This window comes from Eubalaena glacialis, chromosome 3 (genome assembly GCF_028564815.1).
Source record: "Eubalaena glacialis isolate mEubGla1 chromosome 3, mEubGla1.1.hap2.+ XY, whole genome shotgun sequence".
Taxonomy (NCBI): domain Eukaryota; kingdom Metazoa; phylum Chordata; class Mammalia; order Artiodactyla; family Balaenidae; genus Eubalaena; species Eubalaena glacialis.
The window spans coordinates 88,114,413-88,138,476 of NC_083718.1; the positions used below are offsets into that span (position 1 = coordinate 88,114,413).

Here is a 24,064-nt window from a genome sequence, read left to right on the forward strand (position 1 = left end):
GCCCCTCCTCTATGCTGCTATAATATCCAAAGGTTAGGACAGTTGCCACATTCTGATAAAAGTATCTGTTTTTGAGCACTTATTTCCTACCAATTTGAGGTTCTCAAGGAGAACTTGACTGACTCTGTGACTCCAGTGCCTAGCATGGAGTCAGGAAATTAAGTACTCACTAAATATTCATGAAAAAATGTGTATAAAAACCTTTGTAAACTGAAAGTACAGAAGAAAATGATTATTACTATATTTCTTTACATGCAATGATCCTTTTTCCTTAGCCCCTTCTGATCCTATGAGGAAGATCCATTAAGGTAAAATTCATTATACATCTTCAAGCATCTTTCATTCCTGCTAATCCAAAAGTTATTTGGTAGGCATCTACTGTAAGGACAGCCCCAAGGTTGAATTCTGAGGTATGCAGCAGAGCCTCATGATTACATCCTCCTCTCCCTGGAGGTGATGCTCCCCAGCAGTATAGATGAGCCCTGGGTCCATCCTGTGGACCTCCTTGGCCAGGTGCACAATTCACTGTGGGGTAAGCTACTCAGGCCACACTGCTCAGCTCGGGCTGCCCCTTAAGGAGTTGGATATTGTTGTAGGCATTTCTTATTTTCCCCTCAAACTTTCCTAACCTAGCCTGAATACTGTCCTTATTCTCATCCCCTTTGGCTACCAAGAGACTACCATCAGCTCATCCTTCAACATGCTTTTATAATTCTCTAAACATGTAGACACTCTTCCAGCTAGTTCCTCAGTTATATGTTCTCAGGGCATAGGCTAAGCATAATGTTTATTCAGCAAATACATACACCAAGGACTATGGTCTGGTCTTGATTGCAGTTCCTAATGACCGTTTAACACACACCGAGTTCATCACAGCTCAAAGAAACTGTCAAGCGCACAAGATAAGACCAAGGCCTGACTGACTCAGCTGGCAAAAATACAATGAGCCACTTTTAGATGCAGTTTATAACTTACATAGACAGTGAAAAAAGAGTAGTCAAACGTACCAGCTCCCTGGGCCGTTGTCTTACATACCAAAAAGTACAACACCAAAACAAAAGGGGCTGATGACTGTAATGTGAGTTGTAGGACACCCACTGCTGAAGAGCCAGTTCTAGACTGGAACTAATTGGTTTTGTAGTCTCAGCTGTACCTTGAGAAAAGCAGGCAGAAAGCATCATATCTCATCGAAACCTGGTAGGTGTTGATAACCTATCTCATGAGAGACTAGCAGGGGAAACAGGGAGACTAGTGGGATCTTCAAGGCAACTTCTCACAAGCCTCCCATCCTCTTGCATTCCAGAGGATAAAAATGCATTCTGCCAAAACTCAGATTAGCTGCAGTTTAAGCCTGTGTGAACTATGTGAATACAAAGAAGGTTTCCAGGGCACCATGGCGGGGCTGTTCCTCTATAGGAAACTTGCAAAACTGGAAAAATGAAGGACAATAACCTAATTTTATAGATGAAGAAACTGAGACTTACAAAGATTAAGAAACTTGCTAGAGTTCCCACAGCTTGTTGGTGGCAGAGGTACCTTTATAAATCTGGGAACCTCAAGACTTCCAGGTTAGTGCTCTTTGCACTGTGCCATACAGCTTCATATTAGAATGTCAGAGTGGAATAAACAGTGATTTTCTCACTTTTCAGATGAAAAAATCAGAAGATTCCTGCCCAGGAAAAATATATTCTCATGGATTGTATGGGTCTATTTTTTATGCTCAGTCAGCTTTCAATCCCTAGCTGATGAAACTAGATGAAGGAACACGTAAATAATAATTAACACTCATCACAATTACAATATATTTAGTAATTATCTATATAATGTTTGGCTGTTAGAAGACAATCTTTGTATGTGTAGGACCTGTCTTGTTCCCCCCATGTCCTTACTATACAAGTCCCTGCCACATAGAATAGTCAATAAATACTTGTTGAATGAATGAATAAAAGTCAGTATAAACTTTTATTTTATTAACAGCTAGTTTTTACCAATATTCCTTAGTTCCAAGTGTATTCCTCACAAAATACTGGGGCTGGATTGAAGAAGTAAAACCATGGATTTGGAAAAGATATTATTGGATTTGTATACCAGATCTACCACTAACTAAATATGCAATAGTAGACAATTTCTTTAATCTCTATGAGCCTCATTATCCCATTTTACAAAATAGAGAATATAACATTATGTATAGATCTTTTGGATGATTTTAAATATGTGGGTGTGTTTGTGTATGTATGGGTGTGTGTGTGTGTGTGTGTGTGTGGCTAGACAGACAGACAGACAAACTACTAAGTTCAGTGTCTGAGAAGTCACTCAATTAGTATGAATTCCTTATTCTCCAATCCTTGGTGCACTGGCTGCAGACCTAGGGATCATTTACACCAAAATCACATGAGAAACTTGTTAATAATCTCTGGGCATAGGGATAGGGCACAGGACCCTTCTTTCTTCCACAAATTTCCTAGGTAATTCTTATACCACCACTGAAGAAGCAAAGTAAATAGGTAGTTCAAAATCTGAAGAATTATCTCCTGGATGATCAGTGATTAGCTCAGCCCCTAAATTAGGTTTCTCAGGAATCTACAGTCTCAGAACAGGGAGCTTAGTGACTGGTGTGACATCAAGGAAAAATGCTTTGAAACATGGGAATGGGGAACAGAATAACTAGGACAGAGTTTCTCAATAAGAAGGAAGAAATGACAGGTGTTGAAACAATATCGGGGTGAAGGAGGGAGAGAAAGAGGCACATGTATTGTTTGAGAAAAGATATTCGAAAAAAGCCCACTATTTTCAAGACATAGACTATAAAAAGCAAAGCTCAATGATAACTCCTTGACAGGTAAGGCTGTGCATTAGGGAGATTCTATATTTTGTATTATCAGAGATCCTCAAGACTGTGGGAAAAATTAAACAAATTGGTGTTTTAGGTCAGTAACTCTGGGAAATAAAGAAAATAATCCATCATGATATCTTCATATGGTTTAATTGTAGTTTGAATGTGGGAACAAATCTGCATTTTACTTGTCCAAAATATCAAACACGTAAGTCTGTTTAGAACTTAAGCCAGGCAAGCTATTTTGTGATGATTCAGGATAAAAGGACTGGGATTAAGAATGATGACATGGGAGATTGGTTCAAGAGGGCGGAGTAGAAGGACGTGCGCTCACTCCTTCCTGTGAGAGCACCAGAATCACAACTAACTCCTGAACAATCATCGACAGGAAGACACTGGAACTCACCAAAAAAGATACCCACATCCAAAGACAAAGGAGAAACCACAATGAGACAGTAGGAGGGGCAAAATCACAATAAAATCATATTCCACAACTGCTGGGTGGGTGACTCACAAACTGGAGAACACTTATATAACAGAAGTCCACCCACTGGAGTGAAGGTTCTGAGCCCCACATCAGGCTTTCCAACCTGGGGGTCCGTCAACAGGAGGAGGAATTCCTAGAGAATCAGACTTTGAAGGCTAGCGGGATTTGATTGCAGGACTTCAACAGGACTGGGGGAAACAGAGACTCCACTCTTGGAGGACACACACAAAGTAGTGTGTGCATCGGGACCCAAAGGAAGGAGCAGTGACTGCATAGGAGACTGAACCAGACCTACCTGCTAGTGTTGGAGGGTCTCCTGCAGAGGCAGGGGTTGGCTGTGTCTCACCGTGAGGACAAGGACACTGGCAGCAGAAGTTCTGGGAAGTACTCCTTGGCGTGAGCCCTCCCAGAGTCCGCCATTAGCCCCACCAAAGAGCCCGGTAGGCTCTAGTATTGGGTTGCCTCAGGCCAAACAACCAACAGGGAGGGAACCCAGCCCCACCCATCAGCAGACAAGCAGATTAAAGTTTTACTGAGCTCTGCCCACCAGAGCAACACCCAGCTCTATCCACCACCAGTCCCTCCAATCAGGAAACTTGCACAAGCCTCTTAGATAGCCTCATCCACCAGAGGGCAGACAGCAGAAGCAAGAAGAACTACAGTCCTGCAGCCTGTGGAACAAAAACCACATTCACAGAAAGATAAACAAGATGAAAAGGCAAAGGGCTATGTACCTGATGAAGGAACAAGATAAAACCCCAGAAAAACAACGAAATGAAGTGGAGATAGGCAACCTTCCAGAAAAAGAATTCAGAGTAATGATAGTGATGATGATCCAGGACCTCAGGAAAAAAATGGAGGCAAAGATCAAGAATATGCAAGAAATGTTTAACAAAGACCTAGAAGAATTAAAGAACAAACACCTAGAAGAATTAAAGAACAAACAAACAGAGATGAACAATACAATAATTGAAATGAAAAATACACTAGAAGGAATCAATAGCAGAATAACTGAGGCAGAAGAATGGATAAGTGACGAGGAAGACAGAATGGTGGAATTCACTGCCATGGAACAAAATAAAGAAAAAAGAATGAAAAGAAATTAAGACAGTGTAAGAGACCTCTGGGACAACATTAAACACAACAACATTCACATTATAGGGGTCCCAGAAGGAGAAGAGAGAGAGAAAGGACCTGAGAAAATATTTGAAGAGATTACAGTCGAAAACTTCCCTAACATGGGAAGGGAAATAGCCACCCAAGTCCAGGAAGGACAGAGAGTCCCCAGCAGGATAAACCCAAGGAGAAACACACCAAGAAGACACATAGTAATCAAATTGACAAAAATTAAAGACAAAGAAAAATTATTGAAAGCAACAAGGAAAAAACAACAAATAACACACAAGGGAACTCCCATAAGGTTAACAGCTGATTTCTCAGCAGAAACTCTACAAGCCAGAAGGGAGTGGCATGATATATTTAAAGTGATGAAAGGGAAGAAACTACAACCAAGATTACTCTACCTGGCAAGGATCACATTCAGATTCGATGGAGAAATCAAAAGCTTTACAGACAAGCAAAAGCTAAGAGAATTCAGCACCACCAAACCAGCTCTACAACAAATACTAAAGGAACTTCTCTAAGTGGGAACCACAAGAGAAGAAAAGGACCTATAAAAATAAACCCATAACAATTAAGAAAATGGTAATAGGAACATACATATCGATAATTACCTTAAACGTGAATGGATTAAATGCTCCAACCAAAAGACACAGGCTCGCTGAATGGATACAAAAACAAGACCCATATATATGCTGTCTACAAGAGACCCACTTCAGACCTAGGGACACATACAGACTGAAAGTGAGGGGATGGAAAATGATATTCCATGCAAATGGAAATCAAAAGAAAGCTGGAGTAGCAATACTTATATCAGATAAAATAGGCTTTAAAATAAAGAATGTTACAAGAGACAAGGAAGGACACTACAGAATGATAAAGGGATCAATCCAAGAAGAAGATATAACAATTGTAAATATATATGCACCCAACATAGGAGCACTTCAATACATATGGAAACTGCTAACAGCTATAAAAGAGGAAATCGACAGTAACACAATAATAGTGGGGGACTTTAACACCTCACTTACACCAATGGACAGATCATCCAAACAGAAAATTAATAAGGAAACACAAGCTTTAAATGACACAGTAGACCAGCTAAATTTAATTGATATTTATAGGACATTCCATCCAAAAACAGCAGATTGCACTTTCTTCTCAAGTGCACACGGAACATTCTCCAGGATAGATCACATCCTGGGTCACAGATCAAACCTCAGTAAATTTAAGAAAATTGAAATCATATCAATCATCTTTTCTGACCACAGCACTATGAGATTAGAAATCAATTACAGGGGAAAAAAATGTAAAAAACATAAACACATGGAGGCTAAACAACACATTACTAAATAACAAAGAGATCACTGAAAAAATCGAAGAGGAAATCAAAAAATACCTAGAGACAAATTACAATGAAAACATGATGATCCAAAACCTATGGGATGCAGCAAAAGCAGTTCTAAGAGGGAAGTTTACAGCAATACAAGCCTACCTCAAGAAACAAGAAAAATCTCAAATAAACAACCTAACCTTACACCTAAAGGAACTAGAGAAAGAAGAACAAACTGACAAAATTCAACACCCATTTATGATAAAAACTCTCCAGAAAGTGGGCATAGAGGGAACCTACCTCAACATAATAAAGGCCATATATGACAAACCCACAGCAAACATCATTCTTAATGGTGAAAAACCAAAAGCATTTCCTCTAAGATCAGGAACAAGACAAGGATGTCCACTCTCACTACTATTATTCAACATAGTTTTGAAAGTCCTAGCCATGGCAATTAGAGAAGAAAAAGAAATAAAAGCAGTACAAATTGGAAAAGAAGAAGTAAAACTGTCACTGTTTGCAGATGACATGATACTATACATAGAGAATCCTAAAGATGCCACCAGGAAACTACTAGAGCTCATCAATGAATTTGGTAAAGTTGCAGGATACAAAATTAATGGACAGAAATCTCTTGCATTCCTATACACTAATGATGAAAAATCTGAAAGAGAAATTAAGGAAACACCCCCATTTACCATTGCAACAAAAAGAATAAAATACCTAAGATTAAACCTACCTAGGGAGACAAAAGACATGTATGCAGAAAACTATAAGACACTGATGAAAGAAATTAAAGATGATACCAACAGATGGAAAGATATACCATGTTCTTGGATTGGAAGAATCAATATTTTGAAAATGACTATACTACCCAAAGCAATCTACAGATTCAGTGCAATCCGTATCAAATTACCAATGGCATTTTTTACAGAACTAGAACAAAAAAATCTTAAAATTTGTATGGTGACACAAAAGACCCCAAATAGCCAAAGGAGTCTTGAGGGAAAAAAACAGCTGGAGGAATCAGACTCCCTGACTTCAGACTATACTATAAAGCTACAGTAACCTAATCAATATGGTACTGGCACAAAAACAGAAATATAGATCAATGGAACAAGATAGAAAGCCCAGAGATAAACCCATGCACCTATGGTCAACTAATCTATGACAAAGGAGGCAAGGATATACAATGGAGAAAGGACAGTCTCTTCAATAAGTGGTGCTGGGAAAACTGGACAGCTACATGTAAAAGAATGAAATTAGAACACTCCCTAACACCATAAACAAAAATAAACTCAAAATGGATTAGAGACCTAAATTTAAGACTGGACACTATAAAACTCTTAGAAGAAAACATAGGAAGAACACTCTTTGACATAAAGCACAGCAAGGATCTTTTTTGATCCACCTCCTAGAGTAATGGAAATAAAAACAAAAATAAACAAATGGGACCTAATGAAACTTAAAAGCTTTTGCACAGCAAAGGAAACCATAAACAAGATGAAAAGACAACCCTCAGAATGGGAGAAAATATTTGCAAATGAATCAACTGACAAAGGATTAATCTCCAAAATATATAAACAGCTCATGCAGCTCAATATTAAAAAAACAAAGAACCCAATCCAAAAATGGGCAGAAGACCTAAATAGACATTTCTCCAAAGAAGACATACAGATGGCCACGAAGCACATGAAAAGCTTCTCAACATCACTAATTATTAGAGAAATGCAAATCAAAACTACCATGAGGTATCACCTCACACCAGTTAGAATGGGCAGCATCAGAATATCTACAAACAACAAATGCTGGAGAGGGTGTGGAGAAAAGGGAACACTCTTGCACTGTTGGTGGGAATGTAAATTGATACAGCCACTATGGAGAACAGTATGGAGGTTCCTTAAAAAACTAAAAATAGAACTACCATACAACCCAGCAATCCCACTACTGGGCATATACCCTGAGAAAACCATAATTCAGAAAGAGTCATGTACCAAAATATTCATTGCAGCTCTGTTTACAATAGCCAGGACCTGGAAGCAACCTAGGTGTCCATCATCGGATGAATGGATAAAGAAGATGTGGCACATATATACAATGGAATATTACTCAGCCATAAAAAGAAATGAAATGGAGGTGTTTGTAATGAGGTGGATGGAGTTAGAGTCTGTCATACAGAGTGAAGTAAGTCAGAAAGAGAAAAAGAAATACAGTATGCTAACACATATATATGGAATCTAAGGAAAAAAAAAAAAAAAAGGTCATGAAGAACCTAGTGGCAAGATGGGAATAAAGACACAGACCTACTAGAGAATGGACTTGAGGATATGGGGAGGGGGAGGGGTGAGATGTGACAGGGTGAGAGAGTGTCATGGACATATATACACTACCAAATGTAAAATAGCTAGCTAGTGGGAAGCAGCCGCATAGCACAGGGAGATCAGCTCGGTGCTTTGTGACCACCTAGAGGGGTGGGATAGGGAGGGTGGGAGGGAGGGAGATGCAAGAGGGAAGAGATATGGGAACATATGTATATGTATAACTGATTCACTTTGTTATAAAGCAGAAGCTAACACACCATTGTAAAGCAATTATACTTCAATAAAGATGTTTAAAAAATAAATAAATAAATAAATAAATAAATAAATAAATAAAATAAAAATAAAAATAAAAATAGAACTACCATATGACCCAGCAATCCCACTACCTGGCATATACCCAAAGAAAACCATAACTCAAAAAGACACATGAACCCCAATGTTCATTGCAGCACTATTTACAATAGCCAGGTCATGGAAGCAACCTAAATGCCCATCGACAGACAAATGGATAAAGAAGATGTGGTACATATACACAATGGAATATTACTCAGCCATAAAAAGGAACGAAATTGGGTCATTTGTAGAGACGTGGATGGATCTAGAGACTGTCATACAGAGTGAAGTAAGTCAGAAAGAGAAAGAAAAATATCGTATATTAACGCATATATGTGGAAGCTAGAAAAATGGTACAGATGAACCGGTTTGCAGGGCAAAAATAGAAACACAGATGTAGAGAACAAACATATGGACACCAACAGGGGAAAGTGGCGGGGGGGTGGCGGTGGTGGTGGTGTGATGAATTGGGAGATTGCGATTGACATGTATACACTAATATGTATAAAATGGATAACTAATAAGAACCTGCTGTATAAAAAAAATAAAATTCAATAAAAAAAGAATGATGACATGAAAAACAAAATGATCACAAGATTATAATTTTAAAAATTCTCCAGGGAAAGTGCACAGCTGCCTCTAGATCCTGGAAAGATGACAAAGGTCTTATCTTTCAGAAGATTTGAGCTTTGGGAAGAAGATGTGAGATAAAATGAGAAAAAGGAAAGAACAAAGTTCCTGAAATAGTGGTCAAATGGTAGAAGTTTAAGAGTTAATTAGTGAATATGCTTCTATGGTTGGAGATGGTAGTTGGACAATATGTGAATAGGTAATGATTGTAGCCCTAGGCTATGGTCAGTATGCCTTGGCATTGTTTTGCCTTCAGGAGTTGAAGTTTCCTGGCAGTCACAGGGTCAAGTGAAATCTGACGCCATGGAAAGATATAATGATGTTATATAGCTATGTGACCCAATTTTACAAGAAGATCCAGCTGATACTTCTATAAGAAAACATAAAATTGAAATTCAAAAAGCCCTTGGGGAAATGTGGAAGCTGTTCAGAATTAACATGAATGAGTATTTAGAAGAATCTGGGTTGGGGACCAAGAAGCATAGCATAAACTTGTAGAACTATACATCAATGAACACAATTATGCAAAGAAGCCTTTAGTTTAGAGGAGCTTATGGTGACAAATCCACACAACACACCCTGTCAGATCTAGGGGTGCTGTCAGCCGGAAGCTGAAGTTAAATATAACCAAGGTAGACTTGAAAATCTTGACTTTTCAGCAAAATATGTTGACAAGCATTGAAACTGTTCAACAGAAATGTAAGAGCTTTATTTGGGCTTAAGTATATGCAAATCATATTGCTTCTGATCCAAAAGCAAAAACAAGAATGGAAAAGAAGAACATGAAATATGTTCATTGGGAAGATAGTCAAATAACAGGTTGAAAATAAGAAGGAAATCAAATATTCTCTTTCACCAGTTGAAGACATGTCAGAAACATTGTGAATCACTGTCTAAGGTTAAGTCAAGCTCTTGCATGTTAGATTTCACAACTGCTCAGTTGAATTTATTGGCCTGTAACTTACTAAATGCATAAAGCTATTTATAGTAAATCTGTGCAAATAAGGCAGTTGTATGTGGGTGGAGGGGGGGAGGAGGAGGGAGAGGGAGAGAGAGAGAGAGAGATTGAACACCATTTTACCTGCATACCCCCAATCATGAATGCTCTCAAACTCCCTATGTTAGCAAGGAAGACATAACTTAATGGCTTAACTGGTACAAGTCTCAGGGTAATCACTGATTAAATTCTAATTAATTTGTTTTCTGTATATTTCTATAGACAACTGCACTCTTAGCCATACTGAGATTATTGATTTTAATATAGAATTATCCAGAGCCATTCAGCCTTTTCATACACAGTGATTTTTGCTTTTCCCTTATGCAATGTCCCTCCTACAAACTACAGATTAGAAATTGAGGCTTCTGAAAAAAACATCAAAAGAGCCTCAGTAAAAGACTGTATCTAGTCTTCTTAACTGTTAATAGTACAGGAAATAGATTCATGGGTACAGCTTCCAGTGTAAGCTAACATCATCACCTCAGACAGACACTTGTTAGACTGTGCAAGTGACTCCAACTTGTACAAGGATTCCTGCAAGCATTTCCAGGACTCTTTTACCCAGAAGCAGATGACTTTGTAAGGAAGTAGATTATTTACCCAAGATCAACAAAACATGAATTAATTACTGGGTCTAAATGTACCAAAAGAACTAATCAAATTGTGGTTAATATTCTCTCTTTAGTGTGCATATGAGAAAACCCCTTTTCTTTTTAATATACCTTGACTCCTCAATTTAACAGGGTCTATTTGTACAAACTGAAATGAAACATTGTTTAAATGGTATTTTATGATACCTGGGTCTTTGGAATACTGAAAAGACATCCTGGGGAAGTCTTACTATAGACTGTAAGCTAATTAAACATCAAGAAATTTTAAGAATAATGACTCTATAGAAAATAATATGGGAAATTCCCTGGTGGTCCAGTGGTTGGGACTCCATGCTTCCACTGCAGGGGGCACGGGTTCGATCCCTGGTCGGGGAACTAGGATCCCACATGCCACGGTCAAAAAAAAAAAGTATGTGTTGATTGGCTTACAAAACTATTCAGCATAATGTAACAATGGTTAAACATAATGGAAAATGCTTTTATTAAATTCCTTTACTTCTCATGATCTTGTAGTTACTTACAAATATTCAGTAAGAATCCTTATTCTTCCTACCAGAACATAATAATATATTATATTGTAATTACATTGTAATATATGACCATGCCACAGATCTTTTTAAATTTGGTGTGCAAACTCACTTTAAGGCATAAGAGCCATACTTCACTTATAGAACTGATGCCTACAAAGTCCTTTCAGAAAAATGGTCCCTTACCTGGTATACGGCTTATGGAATCCCAGGCTTACAGATACTAAAAGATATCCCTTTCTATAGGCCACAACATTGACAAGTATGGGGATCTTAGGGAAAGAGGACCCATACAGTTTTAGGTGCAGCAGATAAATCCTGGTAGAGGTAGTCTGGATAATTATTAGTTGTTGATCTCAGTAAAACTGATAAGAGAATAAAATACTTCTTGCATTCCCTCCAAAATAAATTACAACCCCAGAGGCTTTACAAGGCTTCCAGAAAGAAGTTAACTCATAGCCTTAGTATCTAATTATATTAACTATATGTTAACAAGGATGTTTATGGGCATTAATCAACATTTCTTTTTACAGCTATGCAAATAAAACTTGTCAAATAAAAGAAAAATTCAAAGTAATTGTATTGAACCAGAAAATTGCCAAGCACTTAGGTGAATGGAACCATGCCTTACAGGTAGAAATTTGACTACAGAGAGGAACTAGGGTAGTAAAACTGACATTTTGCCCTTTCACCATTATGAATAAACATGTACACCATCTGCAGTCGAGAAAATAAACACATCTAGAACCTGAGATAAACAAAAAACCTGTGGTCACCCAGTTTAGCTTTGGTCCCCTCCCAAAAATGAAAACTTAATCATTTCTTGTAAACATGTACTCTAACAAACAACCTTATTTTTCCTTCCACACTTATTAACTGCTATTCTTCTATAAAATACAGCTTTCCTTCCTCCATCTTTTCTTTAAGTATAGCACATGGATTATACTATGTGTATACTACATATGTATTATATGGATTCCTCTCTCATTCAGTATGTAATAATATAATCATTATTCTTTTTGATGCTCCATTGGTCTCCAATTTAAACTGGGGAACTTTTCAGGCTGGCTTCTGTGATCTTTTGACATGTCTCTACTAGTCTTTGGACACAACAAAATGTTGCAGGCTCACTTATACTTTTCTCCCCCAACACAAAATCAGGCATTTCTACAAGGGATCCCAGACAAATGGTATTTAGAAACTGACCACTAGATGAGCTCATTGCTGTGAGGTATCACTGCTTCTAGACCTTATCAGTGGGTATCATTATGTAATAGGGAAGAACAAATTTGTCTCCAGATTGGATCTGGTTCTTTTACTTTAACCTTTGTATTCTATTGCTTTTGCTACAAGTTAATAACTAAAAGAATGTTGCCTATAGCCTGAAATATACAAGACAGCCCATTCTCAAGGTTCTGACCTTTAAAAGGCATAATGTCTTGTTGGAGGTTTATAGGAACACTGTGATCAGACCTACTCAGACAGCTGCAAGAACAAAGGATTCTGGCACCAAGAAATTTTCAATAAGCAATCACATTCCCTCCCCTTTCAGTATAAAAGAAGCCTGAATTCTAACTCCATAAGATGGTTCTTTGGGACATTAGTCCGCCATCTTCTCTGTCTGCTGGCTTTCTGAATCAAGTCATTTTTCTTGTCCCAAAAACTCATCTCTCAATTTATTGGCCTGTTGTGCAGCACACGGTAGGAGAGCTTGGACTCGGTAACAATTAGTTGATATGGCTATCTCCAATTCCAGTCCAACACTATAAGGTTCTTCCTCAGCTCTTCCCATTTCATAATTTTGTCCTCCATCTCCCAAGTTGATAACCTTGATCCCTGACAATATCAACATTTTTACTTATTTGCTCTATCCTACTATACACACAAGACAGCTTCAGAATTATTATACCAATTCTACGACCAACCTTAAACCTATTAAGTAAAGTTCAAGATGTCCTTAGGATATATCCCACTATGGGTGTACAGACAAGCACTGCTTTCAAAATTTACTTGAATTAATTATATTCTATGTGGTTATATTATCATTTGATATATAATTAAATTCTTTTGTTCTGCTTTTATTTTAAGGTTAGCTTTTTCATCCTCTTTTGGAATATGTAAAACAGTGACATCGTTTAAAAAATGAAAACTGTAAGATACACTTAGAAAAAATCCCCTCCCATCTCCATATCTTAGACTCCATTCCTGTGCAACCCTAGATAAAAACATTTTCATTAGTTTCTGGCCTATCCTTCCTGCAAGATAAGCATATCTATTTCCCCTTTTCCTTACATAAAAGATAGCATCCTGTTGAGATAGGCTGGGACCTAGGACCCTTTACTGGAGTGCTTGCACCTGGACAAACATCTCCTAGAGCAACAGAATACAAAGAAACTATAACGGACTAAAAATAACTGCACACCTTCACTGTTGGGACAATTATGAAAAATACGCTACAAAAAGGCCACAAACCAACTGCCATTTTTGAGGTGCCTGGAGCAAAAGCAGGGTACTGCACCTGATCCCTGCACACAACACCACCAAGGGAGTGGGCAGACCACCTAAACTAGGTCCCCTGACCAACCCATGGACTGCCCCTGTTGTTACTCCTTTTAACGACCCAAGCAGCTTCTCTCTGGGAGCAAGCAAGGGCACCTGTTTCTAGGTTTCACTCCCTTGTGCTGCAGCACAAGCCCCAGTAAAGCCTTGCCTGAAATTCTCATCTGGCCTCATCAATTTCTATTGACTGAAAAGTCCAAAGACCGGGACCGGTAACACTGTGTACCTGCTCTTTTGTACCTTGCCTTTTTTTTTCCACATAAAAACACATTCTGGAAATAACTCCATATTGATTCATAGAGATATTCCTCACATTTATGGCTGCGAAGTACTCTAGGTGTGTTATGTATTAACTGGTCATTCTTAAATATGGGAAATGGGGTCCAATCATTATGAAATCATCAACCTTTGTGATCACACTCATTTCACAAGCACAGACAGCGTTAGTAGGGGGAGCATGGTTTTGAGAGCCATCTGATTTAGAGGAGAGTATGAGGGCTGGGATAGATCCCAGAAGAACCCAGCTGTAGGAGAATGCTGCTCAGCCCAGCAGCCAAACCTCCTTCCTCTGCCCCAACTGGTCCTAGTGCAGCTCCAGCTTTATCCCCAGGGATCTTCTCAGAATTCTGGCATCCTCTCAGAGTTCTCTCCCCAAAGAGGCTCTCCTTCCCCCTCCCCAATTAAATTGCCTCTGCACTGGCATCTGAAGCATCTTTCTTTCATTTTTTCTTTTCCTTTCTTTCTTAGACCCAAGCGACACCTGTATATATTCTTTGTAAGTTACATGATAAAAGAATGTACAAGGAAAAATTTCAATTCTTCTCCACACTAACTTCCCTAAGAGTAACCGCTGTTAACAGGACATAAACCATAGCTCTGGCTCATTTATAATTCCCCACTGAATCTGACTAATATACCTCAGTCTAAGGGGCAAAACCTTTTCTCTTCTTCTCTCCGTTCCCACACAATGAGTGTAAGATCCCACTCTATACTCAAGAGTTGAGTGTCCAGACGCTCAGATGTTGGGTTGTGCACAGATGGTGGCGGGAGACCTGCGGCAGAGTCTCTGGGATACTGGAAATTTTAAAATGAGAAGGCTGGCTGCGGAAGGTGGGAGGTTCTATATGACCCATTCATCTTTCTTCTAAAACATCTTTCATCCTAAAACATTAGAAAGTTGCTTTTTCAAGCCCCGCTTGTAGCCAAAAGGGAGGAGCATGCTTTTTTCCCTCCATGAATCTATTTTAGTCGGTAGTTCGTCGGACTTTTAATTTCAAGGTCCTGAGTATCGCCCAGCGTTCTTTGAATTTTCTGGTATCTACTGCACCCCATCATTGTGCGCGGTACCGGATGTAGCCACGAGGGGGCGATATGAGCCACTGATTTGTCCCAATTGAAGGCCTAAAGGAGACGAGTGCTGACGGTTCACTTTCGTGGCATTTGACCAATCACCCAGGAGCTGCGCCGAACCCAGAGTTCTTCATCTTGGAGTCACCCCGGCTCCAGGGTGGTCCCGGGCGGGCAAAAGGCCTCGAGCACTGGTTATGGACGCTCAGCCACTCCCTCGAGCAAAGTCCCCTAAAGGGTCCTGACCCGAGAAGCAGTCGGGCTTCTCGCGTTGATGGAAAATGTTCCTCACCTTCCTGTCAGACTGTGGCCGCTCTTCCCCATGTTCTGATAGCCTGAGCTGTGTACTGGGGCGGGCGCAGGGAAAGTGAGGACGAGTGATAGCAAAGCAGATGCAGGAAGCGGGAAAGATGAGGAGGACGACAGCAAGGAACGCAGGGAGGAGAGAGGGCTCTCGAGAGTAGAATCGGAGGCGGAGGAGGAGGAGGAGGCAATCCCACGAAGTCCCAAGGGCTGTTCTGAGGGTCTTCAGAGCTCCCAGGGCAGCGGGAAGAGGACACTTGGAAAGAAGAGGAAAGGAACCTTTTTTTTTTCCTCGAGGGAATTTTACCTCAGGGCAGAAAACTCTAGAAATGCCGGCAGAGCAGGTGGATTTGGGGGAGCCCTAAAAGCCCTTCCCTGTCGCTCACCCCGAATGGATTTCATCTCATTCCACGACAAACAAACCTGAAGAGACCGCCTAGGGCAGGCGAGTCAGGCGCCTCCTGGCGTCGCGGAGGGAGCGGGCTCGGGGCGGGGTGACGAGAGCGCCAGGCGGGAGGCCGCTCCTGGGTCCGCGGGGCTGTGAGCGGCCTGGCTCAGCGGCGGCAGCAGCGACACGGCCGGCAGAGGGTTCCATGGTGTAATGGTGAGCACTCTGGACTCTGAATCCAGCGATCCGAGTTCAAATCTCGGTGGGACCTTTCTGTTTAGTTAGAAAAAGGGGATTTTTTACTCCTCAGATGGGACGTGCTTTCCCGCTCCCGCGTCCCCGAGAGGCGCGGTCCGCGCGCTCCACGCGGACGTGGCGGGCAGGTGAGGGGACGAGCCCGCGGCGTCCCCGCTGGACCCTGGCGACTCTGCCCGTCGCGGGCCATCGGAGTCCCCGGCCCCGCCGCCCAGGGGCGCAGCGACCGAGCCAGTGCCACCCGCTCGTCGGGTCACCCTGGGTCTCGGGGGCGAAAGGCAGAGGCTGCGCCCACTGAGTCCTGCCCCGCAAGGGGGCTTCGCCCCGCACGTCTTGTAACTAACTGCGCGGTTGTCCCTGTGAGTAAATGGTCGCAGTGCGGGGCTGTGACGTCGCTGAGCAGCCAGCGTGACAGCGTCTTAGCTTTCGGGTCGAGGGTTCCAGACCTGGATGGGAAGTACTGTATTGTATTCAGGTGCCCTATTTTATTCAGAATTTTAATTGATCCTATTCCAGTTTATTCCCATTTTATTCAGAATTTCTCGCTTCTAAGTCTCCATTGGACACGAAAAGGCACTATTAGGCTAAGATTTGAACCTGGGCTCCAGGAAATCTCATCCTTTCATCCCAAGCTCAGCCAGAAAGAGGAGCCCGGGCTGCGGATTCCGGCGTCTGGGGAGACCAGGGATCCCTGACCTACCTCCACCCAGGCCTTTGAGACACGTGCAGATCTTATAGTCAAGGCTACACTATAGTGAATATGCCTTGTTTGGTTTGATTTGAGTTGGGAACCACATTCATTTTTTTTAATCATTATAAAGTTAATTTTTAAAAGGTCGCCTCTAGACATTGAAAACACAATGTAACAAATGAACCCAGCCAAATGCTCCGAGACAGAGGAGAAGGTTGTTCTTGGAGCCGCAGGCGCTCTCCTCAGGGTGGGCGGCACCGGGAGCGTCAGCGACGGCGCAGCTGGAGGGAATGCTGACTCCAGGCCTTGGGGGTCTCGGGCGGAGTCTGGGCGTCCTCAGAACGTGGAGTCCTCCGGTGAGGTGTGCGCCTCGCCACCTCGCCCGCCTGCTCTGTGGCCAGTAGGGGGCAAGGCACCAAGTCCAAAAGGTAGAACCATACGGTGTTGCCGGGTGTGATCAGGCACCGGAAGCCCGTTTTCCGTTAGGATTCGAATTCAGACCCAAGCAGCCAGGCTCCCATCACCGCACCAATCACACCACGACCACTGTGCTCCACCGGGGACCTACGGAGCTGTGGTCGGATCCACGTTAGCGCAGCCGTCTTTCGCCTTTGCAGCTTTCCTCCTTCACGCCTCTCAGACCCGACACCTGCGCCCGCAGGCTGAGGCCGCAGCACCGCCTTGGGTGGGGAGTTCAGAGCCGGTCGGGGTGGTGCCCTCCTGGCCTTTCTAGGACTTTTATCTGGTTCTAAATCAGCTGCTAGAAGAAAGGTTTTGAAGAACAGCTGATCTGAAAAATCCAGGTTCCTCGAGGACTAAAACCTTACAGGTGGCATAAGAATTCTTGGTCTACCCCCCACCCCTGGCCCCGGCGGCGGAATGCATCCTCCGCGAGGCATTTATTGGGCGCCTGCTGGATGCCAGGCCCTGCTCCGGGCGAGGGGCTGCCTGGTGAGCAAACTCCGGGTCGTGCCTCGTGGAGCCCTTCTCTGGAGGCGCCCAGAGCGGGCAGAACGGTGGGGACACAGCCGGTTGCTGTCCTTCCCCCGTACGACCAGCCGGGCCTGGAGGGGGACTTGCGGTGAGCGCGACGGGTGAGGCCGATCACGAGTGGGAAATGGAGGACTTGAGCCCGAGAGAGGCGGCAGTCGTCTCGTGTAGAGGGGCCGCTTTCGAGGCGGCCAGGAGCAGGCGAGGATGGTCGTGGGCGCGGCGTTGCTTCGTCTGAGCCCCCAGCTCACTCGAGCTCGGTGTCCACGGCCGGACATGCCCGACGACAACGCTCAGTGTCTCCGGCGCCGGCGAGGTTGGACAAGATAGAGACATTTGAATCTCTTTTCCGCTGGGGTTGGAGGGGACGGGGAATACGTTCTGATTCCAGGATGTTACAAGAAAGTTTCGCAGCGGCTCGTCTCTGTGGCGCAATCGGTTAGCGCGTTCGGCTGTTAACCGAAAGGTTGGTGGTTCGAGCCCACCCAGGGACGAACTTGGTTCTTGGAATCTGATGAGCGAGGTCTCAGCTGTCGCTTTTATGCGTCTGCCCTTTCAGTTCCTCCCCAGCGCTCCTCTCCCCGAATCTCCACCCAGCTGATCTCGGCCTGCTCCCGGTTTTTACCTGGTGCCCCTGGTCTCTCTGCACCACGTGGAGGGCTGCCCTCACTAAGTCATCTGCCTTGTACGTTCCAGAACAACTGCCAGAGAATGAAGGCAGACGCACACGGGTGGCGGCAATCCCTTACTCAAGCTGCGACGTCGGAAATCACGCTCCATGGCACCACCCGCGCGGAGTATCCACCGCCCCATCTTAGGACGCCGCCGCCCTTCCATTTGGGACTGTCGCTTTCTACGTCAAGTGATCTGCGAAGTCAAGGCAATTCCTATTCAAAATTTTTTCTTCTGCGTTTTAGAATTGCTCGCTGTTAATCCCTTGCAGTACGTTTCCTTTACAGACGGTGTAGTTTTCATCTCTTTACGTTAGAGTGGGTCTTTTTTTAATGTTTCCCGTGTGTACATTTAACTGTTGGAAGTTACGGAATACAGGTGGAATAAATGTTTTAATGTCCTTCTCTGGTGATTCTAACATCTGTATCAGCTCTGGGTCATTTGCAAATGACCGATGTGTCTCTGCATTATGGGTCATTCCTCCTGCCTCTTTGGATACCTCAAGATCGCTGATGGAACGCCACGCACTGTGACTGTTGCCTTGTTGGAGACTGGACAGTTGTGTGTTCCTGTAAACGCTGAACTTCGTTCATGGATGTAGTAAATTACTTAGAGTGTGATCGTTTCTGGTCTTGCTTTTATGATTTGCGAAGTGGTTCCGAGCAGCGCTCAGTCTGGGGCTAACTAGTTTTCGCTACTCAGGCAAGATACTACCGCGTACTCCAGCGCCTGCCCTCATGAATCACGATTTTTCTTGTTATTTTTCCTTTTAGTCTATCTGCTTGGGGAAAGCACTATCTGTGTGAGTCTCTTGTCAAAGATTTCTCCGGACCTTGGGGAGTTGCCTCCTAGGGCCGCACTGCTCAGTACTGTGCTGCACGATTAACAGAACTCCTGTGCAGTTCTGTTTTACTTTCAGCATTTCTCTCTTCTCTGTGAGTCTGTCCTGTGGACGCTAGTTCCTCCGGCCTCCCTGCACTGTAAAGCTCCGTGTTCTTAACTGAACAAGGTCCACTGGGCTCCGTTTGCCCTCGGGTGCGTCGCTTGGAAACTCCCCAAGCAGTAAACTGGACCCATAATTCCGCATCCGTGAAGGATTATTCACTACAGTTTTTCATCAGACGCCCAGTCTTTTTTAGTAAATTACTTTCACTGATCTTCTCCTGCCTTGGGTCTCTGTTGCTCGACGCGGGCTTTTCTCTTTTTGCGGTAAGCAGTAGCGGTGGCGGTGGCCATTAGTCATCGCGGTGCTTTTTAACGCAGTGGCATGTCTTGTTGCGAAACAGGTCTTTCCCGCCCGCAGACTACAATAGCTTCGACACGGGGACTCCTGCTAGGCTCGCACCCATGTCTCCTGCCTAGGCTGCTGGATTCTTGATCACTGCACTACCAGGAAAACCCAGAGAGCCAAACACCGGAAATCTTTTGTTCGCCGTTCCCAGAAGTTGTTTGTTGTTCAACAGCCTAACATTGAAAAATGAAAATCTATAGAAACACAAAGTAGTTTTTGCAGGAATTTTTTAGGTAGTAAGGCAATTTTTCGAAACTTGCATCTGCAAACATCCAACCCAATTGCACGAAAAGTTCATATGCGATTCTTCTCAGTACGACTAACATCCACCACCCCATACAACTGGAATTTTTTTAAGGTATTTTCAAAACACGAGAAAAAAGTTTAACAGAACGTACACAACCCTTACGTTTCCTTTACTTCATATTTTACACAAACTAATTTTACTGTTTAACAGCCATTGCGGGGGGAAAGCGCGCACGCAGTCCCCCACTACCACAAATTTTGCAGTCAAGTTTCTCCCATTTGGAGAAATCGCAGGCGTCAGCACACCCCCAGTGCAATGGGTGAGCCTCATCCTGGGAAAACCACCTTCATGATCATGATATCTCCCCTGCCAGGTAAGTATGAACCACGTTTTCCCCGCCCCCCCGTACAGCCTTAGACTCCTGCACTGTACACACACGCTCCCTACCCACCCTCCGCCCCCCCCTCCCCTTCCACGCCTCTCAGCCCCTCCAAACGACTCTTCTAATAAAATCCAAGCAACTTCTCTGGAAAACTTCCACAGCCCGGGAAGTGGCTCGCGGGGAATTGTACCCCTGCGCTGCAAGATTTACATAAGCCAAGCCCCGTTCCTGACTTCTAAGGCGGCTCCTCTCCTCCAACCCCCGCCCTGTCCCCGCCCTGCCGAGATGACCAATGGGAGGGCCGGCTGCTGAAGGGGGAAGTGACGTCACCATGTCCACCCACTTCGGGAGCCCACCAAGCGGAGGTAACTTATCCTTTATCTGAGATACAGCCGGATTTTGCCACTCTCCTCGAATTCTTACCTTTTGTCCTGCGTTACACGACTGGGAAAGGAATTCTGGGGTCGTGTGTTACGCTGATCCAAAAATTTTTTAAGTAATAAAGAAGTTGTAAAACAATGGATACAAGTATATATTTATGTATGTGTCTTGTGTATAAACATACAGATTTAGGGTTACATCTCAGAGTGCTACTCGGTGTATTTTCTGTGCACGTCCTTCCTTCTACATTCTCATGGTATCCCAGGGACCATGTTTTTCCTTTCCCCACCATACAGAATACAAGAAATGAAGATTCTGAAAATGAAGCTGATGACCAAGATAAGGGATAGACAGATGACGTGTTTGCTTGAGGAGTGAGGTTGCTTGGTTGGTTTGTTTTCTCTTACTGGGTAAGACTGGGTTAGACCTGAGGGCGGGGAGGGGGGAGACTGCAGAAAGCAGCCAACTTGTGTTTTCAGACCAGAGAGCAAGGAGCGGAGTAACTTGATCCTTGAGGGTGCCTTTGGCTTAAGGGGGAAGTTGACTCTTCCGGAGAATCTTGGAGCCGACAACAAAGGAACTCAGCACCCAGCTAACTTCCAGGAAGAAGCTTCCTTTCCTCCCCCCTGCTTTCCCCCTTTCCCCTCCTTTGTCTCTCTGCAGCCATCAGAAATAAATTCTGGCTCATTTCATCTCAAATATGCTTTATTCCAGGGATAGTAATAGCTCAGAGAATCTCCAGCAAACTGGAGAACTAGACTGTACAAACAGGCAGGAATAAGAAAGGCCAATGGAAGGGAGCACACAGACCAAATGGGAAGGACACTAGTGCCCCCTGCTGAGTGACAGACCCTGTAGCTTTGCACGGGTGACACTACTGGCCCTGGACACTAGACACCTCCAAGGGTTCCATGACTTCTGCTGCACCTGGTCGGTGTTAAACTAAGGATATTGAGGTGGGGAGATTCTTCTGTTGCAGGGGACAGAAAAAATTTCCCCAGGGCCTACTCCTTGTGTCTCTCAACTCCTGTCAAATGCTGGAGTAGTTGTTGCTGACGGGGATTGGCCAGCTCTTGGTAATAGACCCACATCTTAGCCCCTAGGAAAACTAAGAAAGCAAGTACGTGATCCTTACAAGTTGCAGAATGTGGGAAGTTCCTCATACAAAGGAAGGCGGTTCAGATAGTAGATGGCCTAGATATGGCAAAAGACCCCCCCTGTACCCAGCACCCTGTAGCCAGCCCTGTGGAGAACATTATAAGTCCAGTGCCCAAGCCACTGCAGCCCTGCCTCAAATATACACGCACGCACAACCCAACCTCAGAGCATACTAGATGTTTATCCCTGAGCACAGGGTGAGGGTTTCAACCTCTTATACAGGGATGGTGGGTACATCATCCAGTATTATTTACATTATCTCCACTGAGAATTGAAAAGTTTGAAAGTTCATATTTCTGGGGGTAGAGTAATTGGTCTAAAGCCATGGTAAGAAATAGCCACCAAAACTGGTTCTAAATCCTCTCTATCCACCAATGTCCAATGTAGGAGTTTCCTGTTGCTACTGTAACACATTACCACACAGTTAGTGGCTTGTAAAAACATGCATTTATTATCTTATGGTTCTGGAGGTCAGAAGTCCAAGATGCACCTCACTGGGCTAAAATTAATGTGACAGTGGAGTTGAGGTTCTTTCTGGAGGCTCTAAGGGAGAATCTCTTTCTTTGCCTTTTCCAGCCTCTAGAAGATGCTCACATTCTACTCTCACAGCCCCCTTCCATCTTCAAAGCCAGTCACAGCTGATCAAGTTGTTCTCACAAAATATTATTCTGACACCAACTCTCCTTCCTCCCTCTTTCACTTATATGGACCCTTGTGATTCCATTGGACCCACCAGGATAATCCACCACCACCCCCCCAGATGTCAAGGTCCTTAATTTAATCACACCTGCAAAGTCTCTTTTGCCATGTCAAGTAACATGTTCACAAATTCCAGGGACCAGGATGTGGACATCTTTGGGGAAACATTATTCTGCCACCACAGCCAGTCTCCTCAGTGAACACATTTCTGCAAACGTATCAGTCAGTGGTGGCCCCTCTCTTCTGAAAGTCAGCCAGGTGAAAGCAACTCAGTCCACTGCCTTTGAGTGTCAGCCAGTCAACAGCTGTGCCCTGTGTTGAGGCATTTGAGTCAGAGAGAGAGAAGGAGAAAGTCTGTGGGGAGAGGAATCTGAGGACCCAGTGCCTGGGAAGTTCCCAGGGACCAGAGCTGAGAGCTGCAAATGCCTTCATGGGAGGAGGAGGCTGGGGAGGGTGTTAGGAATTGAATGTATGTGTCCCACCACCCGCCCCCCAATTCATATCTTGAACCCTAATCCCTGTGGGGCTGTATTTGGAGAAGGGGCCTTTAAGAAAGTAATTAAGATTAAATGAGGTCATAGCCTTGGGACCCTGATCTGATAGGATTAGTGTCCTTACAAGAGGAGATACCAGAGAGCTTGGGCTCCTGCCCTACCCCAGCTCAAGCAAGGAGAAAAGGCCATGTGAGGACCCAGCGAGGCATCTGCTATCTACAAGCCATGAAGAGAGCTAGCATCGGAAACTGAATTGGCGAGAACATCAATCTTGATCTTGGACTTCCAGCCTCCAGAATGTGTGAAAACAGATTTATGGTTAAGCCACCCAGTCTATGGTAATTTTTTATGGCAGCCCAAGCTGACTAATACAGGAGGTTACTTAGCCATTGGCCCAAGCAGCTTCTCCTACCTGGGCCTTTGTGGGATCTGCCCCAGTTTTGTTCATTCCCTGTAATTAGTACTCACAACCTGTTTTGCCCTTGTTAGGGCTAATCGGTGACTTAAGAATGAAGATTGATCACTTAGTTTAGGATTTCATAGTGTAATTTACTCCATGTAACAATGACCTGCACCAAGGATCTTCTTAGAGTTTTTTTTTTTTAAACAAGTTTGACATCTTCCCAAATATCAACCTAGCATGACTTGGACAGCTGGACTGAGATTCTGCAGAGTGCCCCCATGACCCCACGTGGCCTGCATTTCCTTTTCTCACAAGAGATTTCCGTGCTTTGGACTCTCCAGAACCACAGACCAGGGTTTGGCTGCTGGTGAGGAATCTGTGCCTAGCTCTGGGGAAACCTAGGGAAAAAGGAAAGAATCCCCAGAATCAGGGCACGTGAGGGGGCAGGTGCTGAGAGGCTGTTCTTCTGTGACTAAAGGAGTTTGGAGGATGAGAGAGGAGGCTGGGGTGTGTGTGTGTCCAGCATGAGGTCAGGGGAAGTTCAAGAGAGGGCAGCTGCCATTCTGGGACCAGAGGCTAGAACCTCCATGGCATTCACGCTCTGGTCATC

At 43.6% G+C, this 24,064-nt stretch overlaps 3 non-coding genes and 1 pseudogene across 3 annotated transcripts; 3 read left to right on the forward strand and 1 right to left on the reverse strand.

The window, feature by feature from the left end:
* Positions 1-456: 456 nt before the first annotated feature.
* LOC133087077 (ER membrane protein complex subunit 2-like) lies at positions 457-9,956 on the forward strand (annotated as a pseudogene).
* Positions 9,957-15,990: 6,034 nt separating this feature from the next.
* On the forward strand, positions 15,991-16,062 carry TRNAQ-CUG (transfer RNA glutamine (anticodon CUG)). Its single transcript has one exon. It is a non-coding gene; the product is annotated as a tRNA-Gln (tRNA).
* A 2,085-nt stretch (positions 16,063-18,147) lies between these two features.
* TRNAN-GUU (transfer RNA asparagine (anticodon GUU)) lies at positions 18,148-18,221 on the forward strand. The gene has a single exon. It is a non-coding gene; the product is annotated as a tRNA-Asn (tRNA).
* A 1,933-nt stretch (positions 18,222-20,154) lies between these two features.
* LOC133089275 (U1 spliceosomal RNA) lies at positions 20,155-20,318 on the reverse strand. Its single transcript, XR_009700650.1, has one exon. It is a non-coding gene; the product is annotated as a U1 spliceosomal RNA (small nuclear RNA).
* Positions 20,319-24,064: the final 3,746 nt, after the last annotated feature.